We start from the raw sequence: 10,670 nt of genomic DNA on the forward strand, positions 1-10,670 counted from the left end.
AGCAGTATGGGCGGAAAATATATGACTCATTTTCAGTGTTGGGAACGTTACTTTTAAAAAGTAATTAGTTATAGTTACTCACTACTTGTTGAAAAAAGTAACTGAGTTAGTAACTGAATTACTCTAAAATAAAAGTAACTCGTTACCAGGGAAAGTAACTATTTGCATTACAGTAAAAAAAAAGTTATATGCCAATGAATAAGGATTTTTTGAAAAAGCAGTTTTCACAGTCAGTTGAAATGAGTAAATCAGAAAAGTGTTTAACTTTTGACATTTATTGCACATCAACAGACCAATGCAGGATAAAATCCTTTAAAATCCCAAATCTTTGAAAAAAAAGAAGCAAAAGTAAAGTTCAACCTGAGACAACTGGTTTGTTCACAACAGAAGTAAACTTAACAATTAAACCTCCATTCTTAATTAAATAAATTAATGGTAGACATTCAGGAACAAGTATTTTCTTAAATAATGTTTATTTCGCCGCCTTGAAAATGATCATTTTTCTTCGGCTTGCTCCTGACTTGCCATTTCTGCCTCTTCTCCGTTTGTGTCGTGTGCTTCGGCATGCGTGTAAAACACTGGCTCTGATTGGCTACCGTATGCTGCCTTAGACAATCGCTTACTGACTTGTTAAGTTAAACAGATGTTACACTGAGAACTGTGACCTATCGAGATCTGTTACTCCTCACTAGCCTGGGCAGCGGTCCGCTTGGATTACTGTTAGTATATCAATATATAGTAACGCACCGCTTTTAATGACCAGTAACGTCAACGGCGTTGTAACGACAGGAAAAGTAATTAATTATATTATCCCGTTACTGACCAAATGACGCCGTTATTTTTAACGGCGTTATTCGCAACACTGCTCATTTTGATTTATATTGTTATATTGTACTCTTTTGCAATTTCTTACTACCTCAGAATAGATGACAGTGAAACCCCAGCCTAAGTGTTTGTTTTGGAAATGGCAGTTTACAACTTTACTAGTGCAGTGATTGATATGAAAATGTCCTGTCACAACTAGGTCTGAATATAGGGATTGAACTGGGTCAATGGTTTCTGAATCAATTATTCACCAATCAAGCTGAAGGGTTAAAGGCAAAGACTACAACAAATGAAATCATAAATGGCACCTAAATAATGAACCATCATGTCAATCATCCTGGCCATGAGCAAACTTTTTTCCTCTGTGGACTAATTCCTGGTTTAATCTTTACCATGGGTGCCAGTAAATTTGCTGTTATAGCTTGTAAAATGAGGAAAATATATTGATGTAATAATTTATTGGTTCACAATTTATTTCATTTTGATAAATCAAATCTATGCAGTGTTCAAAACATTACATGTACAAACACTTTGCCATTTGCCCTTATATCATTGCTCATTTATGGTGTCATGGCAACAGCACACTGATGGATTTTTTGCCTCCATAGTCCAGCACACAATAACAAATAATTTCAAACATGCTGTCGTTCTTGAAAGAGGGAAGACTTCATACTGAACTCTGCAACCCCTTTAAACATTCATATAAAGCTTTCAGCAAGTTAGGCAAATTTTAGATCTGTAATGTCAACTGTGTTTGATCCATATCATCGGTCCAGGTATTGTATTTTAAATCCCGCCAATCTTTAGGTAAATTATAGAAGATGGGAAGTGTCCAATCCCAGTATGCTTCTCCTTGGTGCAAGAGGATGGGCCTGTGTGTAACACTCTTTGTGTTTTAATCTTTGTGTAACACTCAGCGAGATATTTTACTTCAATTTAATTCTGCAATAAAAAACCTGGCTAAAACATTTACATTTACATTTACAGCATTTAGCAGACGTTTAGTCAGAATATGCATGTCTATCTATAAACAGGTTTAAGTCCAAACTACTCGAGCTCAAGCACTGCCATAAACAAAATATAAGATTAGACACAGAGCAATACCTAGCAAGACTGAAATACCTACCAGACTACATGCAGTATTAGTGCAATAATTAGCAAGTGTTCCCAGAGATAAAGTGCAATTACGATTTATACCAATGCTTCAGTAGATTAGTGCTTATAAGTGTTTTACAAGCACTTATAAGCATTTACATACATTTAACTAACGAGCTACACAGTGTGTAGTGTAACTGTAGAGGATTTGGTGAAGGAATTACTTTGTCCACTGTCTTACTACCCTGCCTATAACCTTCATTATAAATCATGAGATGTACACCCCATCCCCTAAACATTTCTTTCTCCTGGGGCTTATCCTGTGTCCTGAGTCCTGCTGGGCTTACGGGTTTTACCTCCCTGTCCTGCAGCTGGACCCAAACAGGATGTGGCTTCAGGACTCCAGATGGCCTCTCAGGACTCCAGATGGCCAACCACCACACCCTCTGTTCCCTTGACTACAGGTGAAAATGATGTGTGTGGAGTTAGTTCTCTGCACAAACACCATATGTTCCTGTACATGTAAATGAGTATCAGATCCATCCTTCCACTCTTTTAGTCTGTGGTGGGTTACACTTTTTTTGGTCATGTTACACAGATCACTACATTTCATCCATGTTTCATTAGGTAGTCCAAAACAGACATGACTCCTTTCAAAGCATGAAATTCAACAAAAATCTTTTTTTTTTTCTATTTTGTGAGAAGAAAATTCTTCATATTAGGCAAAGCTTTTATTTCTCCATTTGTGTGGGGAGAATTCTTCTCCGATAGCTTTCACACCCTGCTGGTAGGAACAGTGTCCTCGGGGGACTCAGTCCTCATCGAACCACTGAGAGTTATTTATTAAGACAGTGAGGTGAATGAACCACAGAGTTTCTATTTGTCCTTCAATTCTTCACTGAGCAAGTCTAAACCACCTTTAGTGTAAAGCATTCAAAGCATTTTTGTTTGCTTTTGAGGCCATCATGAGGTAATCCCTTTTTAACTTTTATTGATGATACATTGATGGTGAAGCTTTTTCATCTTTAATACAATAAAAAACACAAAAAAGAAAATAAATATTTCAGAAGATGAGACACAGAGTGCATCTACAAATAAACACAAGTTTTTAGACGTGTGTGTTCATTTGAGGAGACCACAACATGACAGTCTTGAACACCTTTACTGAGCCATTTGTAGAGGTGTTTAACTTACCACTGTTTTCTATATTATCCATCACTACTGGAAATAACTGATTTCATAGCCCATGAGCACAAAATATGTAATATACCTTAATTTCATAATTATAACTCGTTAACAGAGTTATACAGCAAAGCTGCAAAAATTGCATCCACAGATTACACAGCATTTTATGCTAATACCCTTGGGATTGGCAGCTAGACACATTTTACAAGTAATGTGATCAGCAATGTGATCAGATCTTTGAAGCCTCTCTCTCTCATTTATGTACTTTCTCCCTGTCGCTTTCTCTTCTCCTTATATCATGCTCTCTCTCTCTCTCTCTCTCTCTCTCTATCTCTCTCCAGTTCCTTCTCTGACTCAGCAGCTCTGCCTGTCAGGTATTTGCCCATAACTCCAAGACTGGCCCTGACTAAGCACTACCTACAGTTCTGTGCTCTGCCCTAACTTGAGCAGGTTCCTTAGCTCTCTGTGATTTAGGCTGGGTTGGTCCTCTTAGCTAATTGATTTAAACCAGGCCTGCTTCCCCAATTGTCAGTCTGTCAGGGTCCTCGCAGGCCCCATAAACTGCATTAGCTACATGACTGATGGATCAGCACAGGTGGGGCCACTGTGGGGTCCACATGCACACCCAGACACACTCACTCACACACACACACACACACACACACACACACACACACACACACACACACACACACACACACACATAAAGACATCATGTAAAGACCCAAGTCACCCCTGCCAGCCTAGAGTTGCTCTCATCAGTGAGTAAGGTAAACAGACTCTGGCAGACGATTTGATTAGGCAACCGTTTACTTGGTTAGAGAGGATGGGGAAAACATGACCCAGTGCTTGATACTGATGTACTGATAGCCATCATCCAATTACACAATTACACAGCGCCAGAAGAGTCCATTACTACATTATACTCCTGCATTCATGCAATATACGTGGTCATCAAACTATGCGATTCCCTGAAATGATGACCCATAGTACCAAATGGAAGGGTCACTACCGCATGGCTTAGTCTGCATGCACATCTACACAGTTGTTTCCTAAGCTGTTCTCAACATAAATTTACTAGAAAGGGACTAATCAAATGGTAAAAAAAAGTACATATTGTGTTTGAAAGCCTTGTAGTTTCTGAGTCTCCTGGACATATTCAATAAAATCCTATTACACATTTCAAGTAAACCTTTATAGGTTTTACTACGATATTTCAGGTTTTACTAGAACGTTCAGGTTTCCCTTTGGCACTAGAGTTGTCATTGAAACACTTGGTGAGCAGTCCTAGTAGTCCAAGACTGTATCAGACCTTGGCTATGAGAAAGGCACTATATAAATTAAGCTTATTATTATTATTACCTTTCGATTTATCTGTAACCTTCTAACAAACCCTTAAGGTTCAATAAAAGGTTATCAGTGGTCTTAGAAAAAAACAAGACATTACATGTACCTTATTTCTAAAGTGTCATGGCCGTATTATCTTTATGGCATCTTTCATCTTTCATATGTTCATCTGTCCTTGTTATGACACTGATGTGGTGCTGTCATGTTCATTCATGCTACTGCCAAACTGCTGTGTGTTTGAATTCTCAGCCTATGCAGGAATAATATGGTAGTGACTCAACAGTGAACAGGAGAGTGATTTAGATCACTGAACAGCCACTCATATAGAAAGAACAGGCACATTTACTCTATGTGCAAAACAACGAAAGATGGCTGTCAAGGGCATGTGTGATTGTAAAAAGATTGTAGAGAAGGGAAGCTTTAAAGACATCAAATAAAGTTAAATATACTGTATGATTGTGTAAAAGGAGTGCTTCGGAGCTTGAAGCTATCTCTCTCTCTCTCTCTCTCTCTCTCTCTCTCTCTCTCTCTCTCTCTCTCTCTCTCTCTCTCTCCATTACATAATCAGGAGGAAGATCTGTGTCTGCTGGCTGCCTGTACACAATGCTGACTCCAGCTGACATTAGACTCAGCTCAAATATGCACCGTGTTACTTTTTAGTTTGGCTGTTTACCATGTACAGAACAGGCGCAGACAGGCTGTGCTAAATAAGGCTCTTATTGTAGTGACGTAGTCCTTTGGGTGGGTCTGTATGAGCTAGGTAGCAGGAGATGGAGGTCAGACCACCACCACCCTTGGGACATTATCAGGAATATTATAACTCCAAGTGGGGCAGCAACGTTTTTATGATACACCCCCATTTGTTCAGTACAGCTTTCGAGTCAAAGCAGCTTTTCTTAGTATCCTGCCATTATTTGTAATCAGTTACTCCAAGTTCATAACAAGATGGGTCTTCCTCCCTGGTTCAGGAAGGTATTTCGAATGATTAAGCTTTCTTTTGCTTTGACCATTTGATTGAATACGTTTGTTCTTTGTAAAACCTGGGCACACCAGTTCTCATCATAACCAGGGCGAAACTGCACATTTGGAGAAAATCCGTGGGCTACAGCTTCTGCTACATCTCTGACACCTGTGATGCTATATAACATCTCCTTGATGCCCAGGCATATTTCTGCTGATCAGCAGATAGAGTGGAGAGCACGTGGCAAGGGGGGTCCAAACTGCGCTGTCCCAGATTACGAACTGCAAAGGAATTAACTGCATCAGCAAATCAGAGAAAAATGAAGTGAAAATAAGGACTGCATTGGCTTCAACTTACCAGTGAGATATCTCAGGTAAGGTCATAGCCCATGTTACAGGGATCCAGCCTGCAGGATGATGGTGCATATAGATTTTTTGTCAGGGTGGCGGTTTATGTATGATATTTTGGCCATCTGACATAAATTTAAATTTCCATTACTTTAATCCTATGGAGCTCATGACATTAGATTATATTGTGAAAATCCTGCACTAGGCTGCACATACAGATCATTGTGTTTCTTGGAACCAGCCAAGTCATTAGCTGTTCATAAGAGGGCAGGCTATTATCCAAGGACAGCGTTTTAATCACCATGAACTGTTGAAGTATAGAAAATGGCTGAGAGCTTTGCGCTAGCACACTTGAAAGAAACTCGTATTCTCTAGGGCTTGAATGGGAGTCCACCAGGATCATCTAAATTGCTCGTGAGAAAGTAGTTCAAATCTCCAGAAACTGTAATGAAAGTGTGCGCCTGTCATCTTCACCCCTACCAAATGATCAAGAGGAGGCGAGATTTATTGTAGCTTTTTTTTTAAACTTTATTAATGTTATTGAAACGCATCACTCATTTTAAAGCACAAATTCCTTCCACGTTACAAAGAAGGAACCAGAACAGTGAACACTACATGCAGGGATGTGATTGCCCATGTCCACATTGAAGCAATTATGTGAGGGGCTTTAATAAACCTCAGCAGTGGTACAGACAGAGAGCAGAAGTCTTAGCTCAAGGCACCCCACTGACATTCCCGATCTGACTCTTTATTACAAGAGCATGAACGAGCTCCTCTGAGCAACCAACAGATGCTGCCACCATCGTAAACTACAGCCTAGGAGCCAATTGGATGCAAAGCAGGCACATTCGTTTTGGGTCTGTCACTGAATGCGACAGCTTTAGTATAGTTGTGAATGAAGCCCGGTGAGATTTGGAGTGTTGGCTTCAAATCGCACAGCCCAAGGTTAAACGTTGAGTCTTGTTGGAGTTTATCAGTGTAACAAACAGAAAACAGAACCATGCTCAGGTCAGGATCATCTTCTTAATATTACCCATTAGTAATCAACTGATAATTAAACTGCTCCAGCCCATCACACTACAATGTGATGTCTCTCTACCAGAAATCCACCAAGAAAGAATTTGATGCGGCTATATATTCCTACAACCAGATGAACAAATACGTGGCCCTGGTGCTCTTCAGTTCAGTGGTTTCATGGATCAAAATCAGCATTTTCAGACAGTAAAACCGAACCCTTAAATCTATCCACGGCACTCTCAGGCCTAATTTTACAACACTTAAAATGTCAAGCAGTGAAGATTCAAGGTCTGAGAAGTGGAATGCAGCAGGAGAATGCGTGAGCCGCTGTTTACTGCAGTTCATTAGTTATTCTTATCAAATGGCCCGACCGTGTAAGATTTGTTCTGAAGCAAAGTCAAAAGCTGTAATAGTATGGCATATGCAGAAAAGGGTTTTTTTGTGGGTTTCTTTTTTTTGGGGGGGCTGACTAATGGTCCGGATGCTGCAGTTTGTTCATATGACCATATGATTATCATCATAAGATCTTTCAAAACCACTGATAAAAGACTCACTTACATCAATAAGAAATATTTAAGAACAGCAGGAACATTTTCTTAAACATTTATTTTCTATACAACATTTTGCATTGTCTTATCTGTCTAATGAAAAAACATTAGCCTTGAAGTAAAGGTCTGTACGAAAAACAAAGGCACACAAACAAAGGCTTCTTCCTCAGACCTGCAAACAGTTCCTGGTCATTTTCAGGCGGGTATGGGCAGGCGAACAGGCTACCTTGACACCACGTGTGAACGGCTTGAAGAAGGTCACAGCATGTTTTCAGACTTGTTATTTCATTTAAAAAACACACGCACAAACACACAGAAATACATTGTACCAATAATGAATAAAGGTCACCCTTAAGATTAAGTGTCACTGCTTTATGGTACTGGGGCTATTCTCTCCATTTATGCTGTGACCATGCAGGACCCCCCACTTTAAATGTCACTTGAGAACACAACGTGCCACTTCTTGAGAACGGAATGAGTGCACGAATTAAGCCTTCTACACTCCATGTCCTACTTAATCATATAACTTGTTTTCACTCTGCTTATGTAAAAAGAACTGTGACAATGACATTTTAGCATTCCATTAAAAGGTAAAGCTCATAGTTATTCGAAATACACATTTCATTGAACTACTGTGCTGAAACGTGTTTCTATACTGTATATCCATTCCCAATTTGTGCTCTACAATTTCTTCTAGCCTTTTTCTACCATATTAAATAGATGCCATTAATCCAATAGCTTATATTTTCTCAAACTGACCCACTCCTATGAACCTGCGTACGCTGAATTATTGTGGTGGTGACATGACCAATACCCTGACCTCTGTTCTCCATTCATCTCCTGCGCTTGGATGCGCTCTTGGCAGTAAAGGGAGAATTACAGGAAGAGGGGAGATGACGATAAAGGCACCATATCATTTTCACTCCACCCGACTCCACCCGTTTTCTTTAATAAACATCTGTGGAACAGTCAGCCCCGAGTCTGCCTCACCCGTCTGCTCTCAGCCCAAGGCAATGAAAACAAATTACAGCCGTGCGGTGGGCCACAGGCATGACCTTTCACCTCGCCGCCCTCCGTGTCTTCTTCACCCCCCCCCCCCCCCCCCCCATCTGCTCAGCAGCCGGCAAAACCCACATTAATGTAGCTCCATGTTAACGAAAGATGGCGCATTTTCACAGGGTGTTGTCTAAAAACAATGTTGCCGCAGGACAGTTTCTCACTCTAAGACCGTCACGTCCGCACAGAACGTCAGACATTTTAATCAACACGGTTTCTGGGCTCAGTTTCTTAAAGTGCTAATCAGTGCCTGCTCTCGAAGTGCTCGTCCATGACTCATCTTTTTTTTATCTCTTCCTCCTTCTGCAGAATTGATCAGGAGCAGCTGGAGTGTTGATCAGGAGTCTAATGCAGCCTCTCCCTGTGGGGGCCACTTACTCATTAGTTTAATGTATAGTTAGTGCTGGAGTGTGAATTACCCGTAGCGGAGACCGTGAGTGTGTATGTCACAGAAAAAGAATACTCATTTTAGGGAATTGCCTTTTTAATCACAAGAGCCTCTGGTTTGTGTGAATTATTCATAAGTACCGTCAGTCTCTCCCATACCCCCTGCACCCCACAATCCCGTGTCCCTGACTTCCCTGCTTTCACAATCATGTGCTTTGCGGTTGACTGCTGTGATGTAGCGCTTCATTTCAGACACTCCCGGCTGTAAATTGCAAACATGGCCCCTGCTGTAGCGGCCCTATGCTGAAGTGGACCGGCACCAAACTTGCGTGGACAATGTCCGTCTGGACAAGGTAAAGAATGGGTGACTTTGAATCCGTATAAGACTGTTTATTTCATTTGAATGTTCTGATAAAGCTTTGAAACCAATGTCTTAAAAATCCATCTACACATGAAAGCACGCTCAAAAATGGCACATACACTGCACACCATTTGTCTTGGAAGAACCTATAAGGTGCTGCCTTGTCATAAGTTCCCAGTGGTAGTGCTCTGCGTGTAAATGATGTCTCAGCAGAGATGCCTTGACCCCCTTTTTTCACTCCTATTCTTCTTCTAGGCAAAAACTTCACAATGACACAGCTAAACATAGAGATCATAGAGAACATCTGTATCCGGGGCATATCTGAAGATAGGCAGTATTATTACGTGCACGAGGAGAATGACGCTATAGAGCCCCCATACTCAGATAGCGGCCCGTGGGCCACATGCGGCCAGCGGGCTGTTTTGAAAAGTGTTTTTTTAGGATTTTTTTTTTTTTCAATCGCGCTATCCGCTCTTATTTTGAAATCGCGCACCGCGATCTCAAGACGATGCCGGGGATTGCCTTTATGGCAACAACAAAGAGGTAGCAGACACCCAAATGCGCCCCCCCCCCCGTAACCGGCCCCTTCAGTGATTGAAAAAATAAAATGCGGCCCGTCATCATTTCTATTTGAGTACTCCTGCTATAGAGTATCTCTGCACTCGGCAGCAATTGCATTCCACTGACAAACCTGTATGAAACTTTAACATGAAACAAGAGCTATCAGATTGGTATCTACCTCCACCTAGTGGTAGATATTGAGTTTAACAATGATTCATAATGCTTCAATAAGCACCAAATTTGTTCTTATTTTTAGCTAATTGTTTTAAAGGTTGGTTTGGGGACTTTTCCATTATAATGTGCTTTTGCTGAAGCATTTTGGAGGAGAAAGAAATTGCACTGTTAACCACATAAAACACGGTCTCAAACAACCAGTTCAAAGCCCTTCAGTGGCCTGCCGACAATCCCGCCTTGTTTCTCTGACCTTCAGTCACAGGAAACATTTAGGATGACATGTCTGCACACACACACACACACAGCCCGTTCCTCTTCCCTGGACTCACTTGTGTATCTCTCCCACACCTAAGCTCTGTGATTAAGGTCCCCCTTCCATGTGATCTGTGTTCAAAGCTAAAGTGATTACAGTACCACATTCCACCCTATCAAACTTTTTATGTACACTTGTTAGGATTAATTCAGTGAGCTACTCTCAGTATTTGGGGGTAATAAAATAGATTGTGGGAATGTGAATGCTGATTAATTAATCTATTTCACCTTTATGTATTTATATTGGCAAGTGTCCTTAAAATGATTTATTCCCCATATAATGTGCATATGAAATGTAAAGGAACAGAAGTGAACTATCATACAGGATTTAAAAGTTAAATATGGATTCTAATTTTTGGAATAACAATGAGCTTTATACTAAAGGTCTTCCCAAATCTAATTTAGGCTAGGCCTAAACTTCTCCAAATACTAGAGATTGTTCTCATAAATGGAGCAAACTAGTATTGAAATTGTTCTGTCCTGTGGGGCCTATT

The sequence above is a fragment of the Brachyhypopomus gauderio genome, chromosome 2 (assembly GCF_052324685.1).
Source record: "Brachyhypopomus gauderio isolate BG-103 chromosome 2, BGAUD_0.2, whole genome shotgun sequence".
Classification (NCBI taxonomy): domain Eukaryota; kingdom Metazoa; phylum Chordata; class Actinopteri; order Gymnotiformes; family Hypopomidae; genus Brachyhypopomus; species Brachyhypopomus gauderio.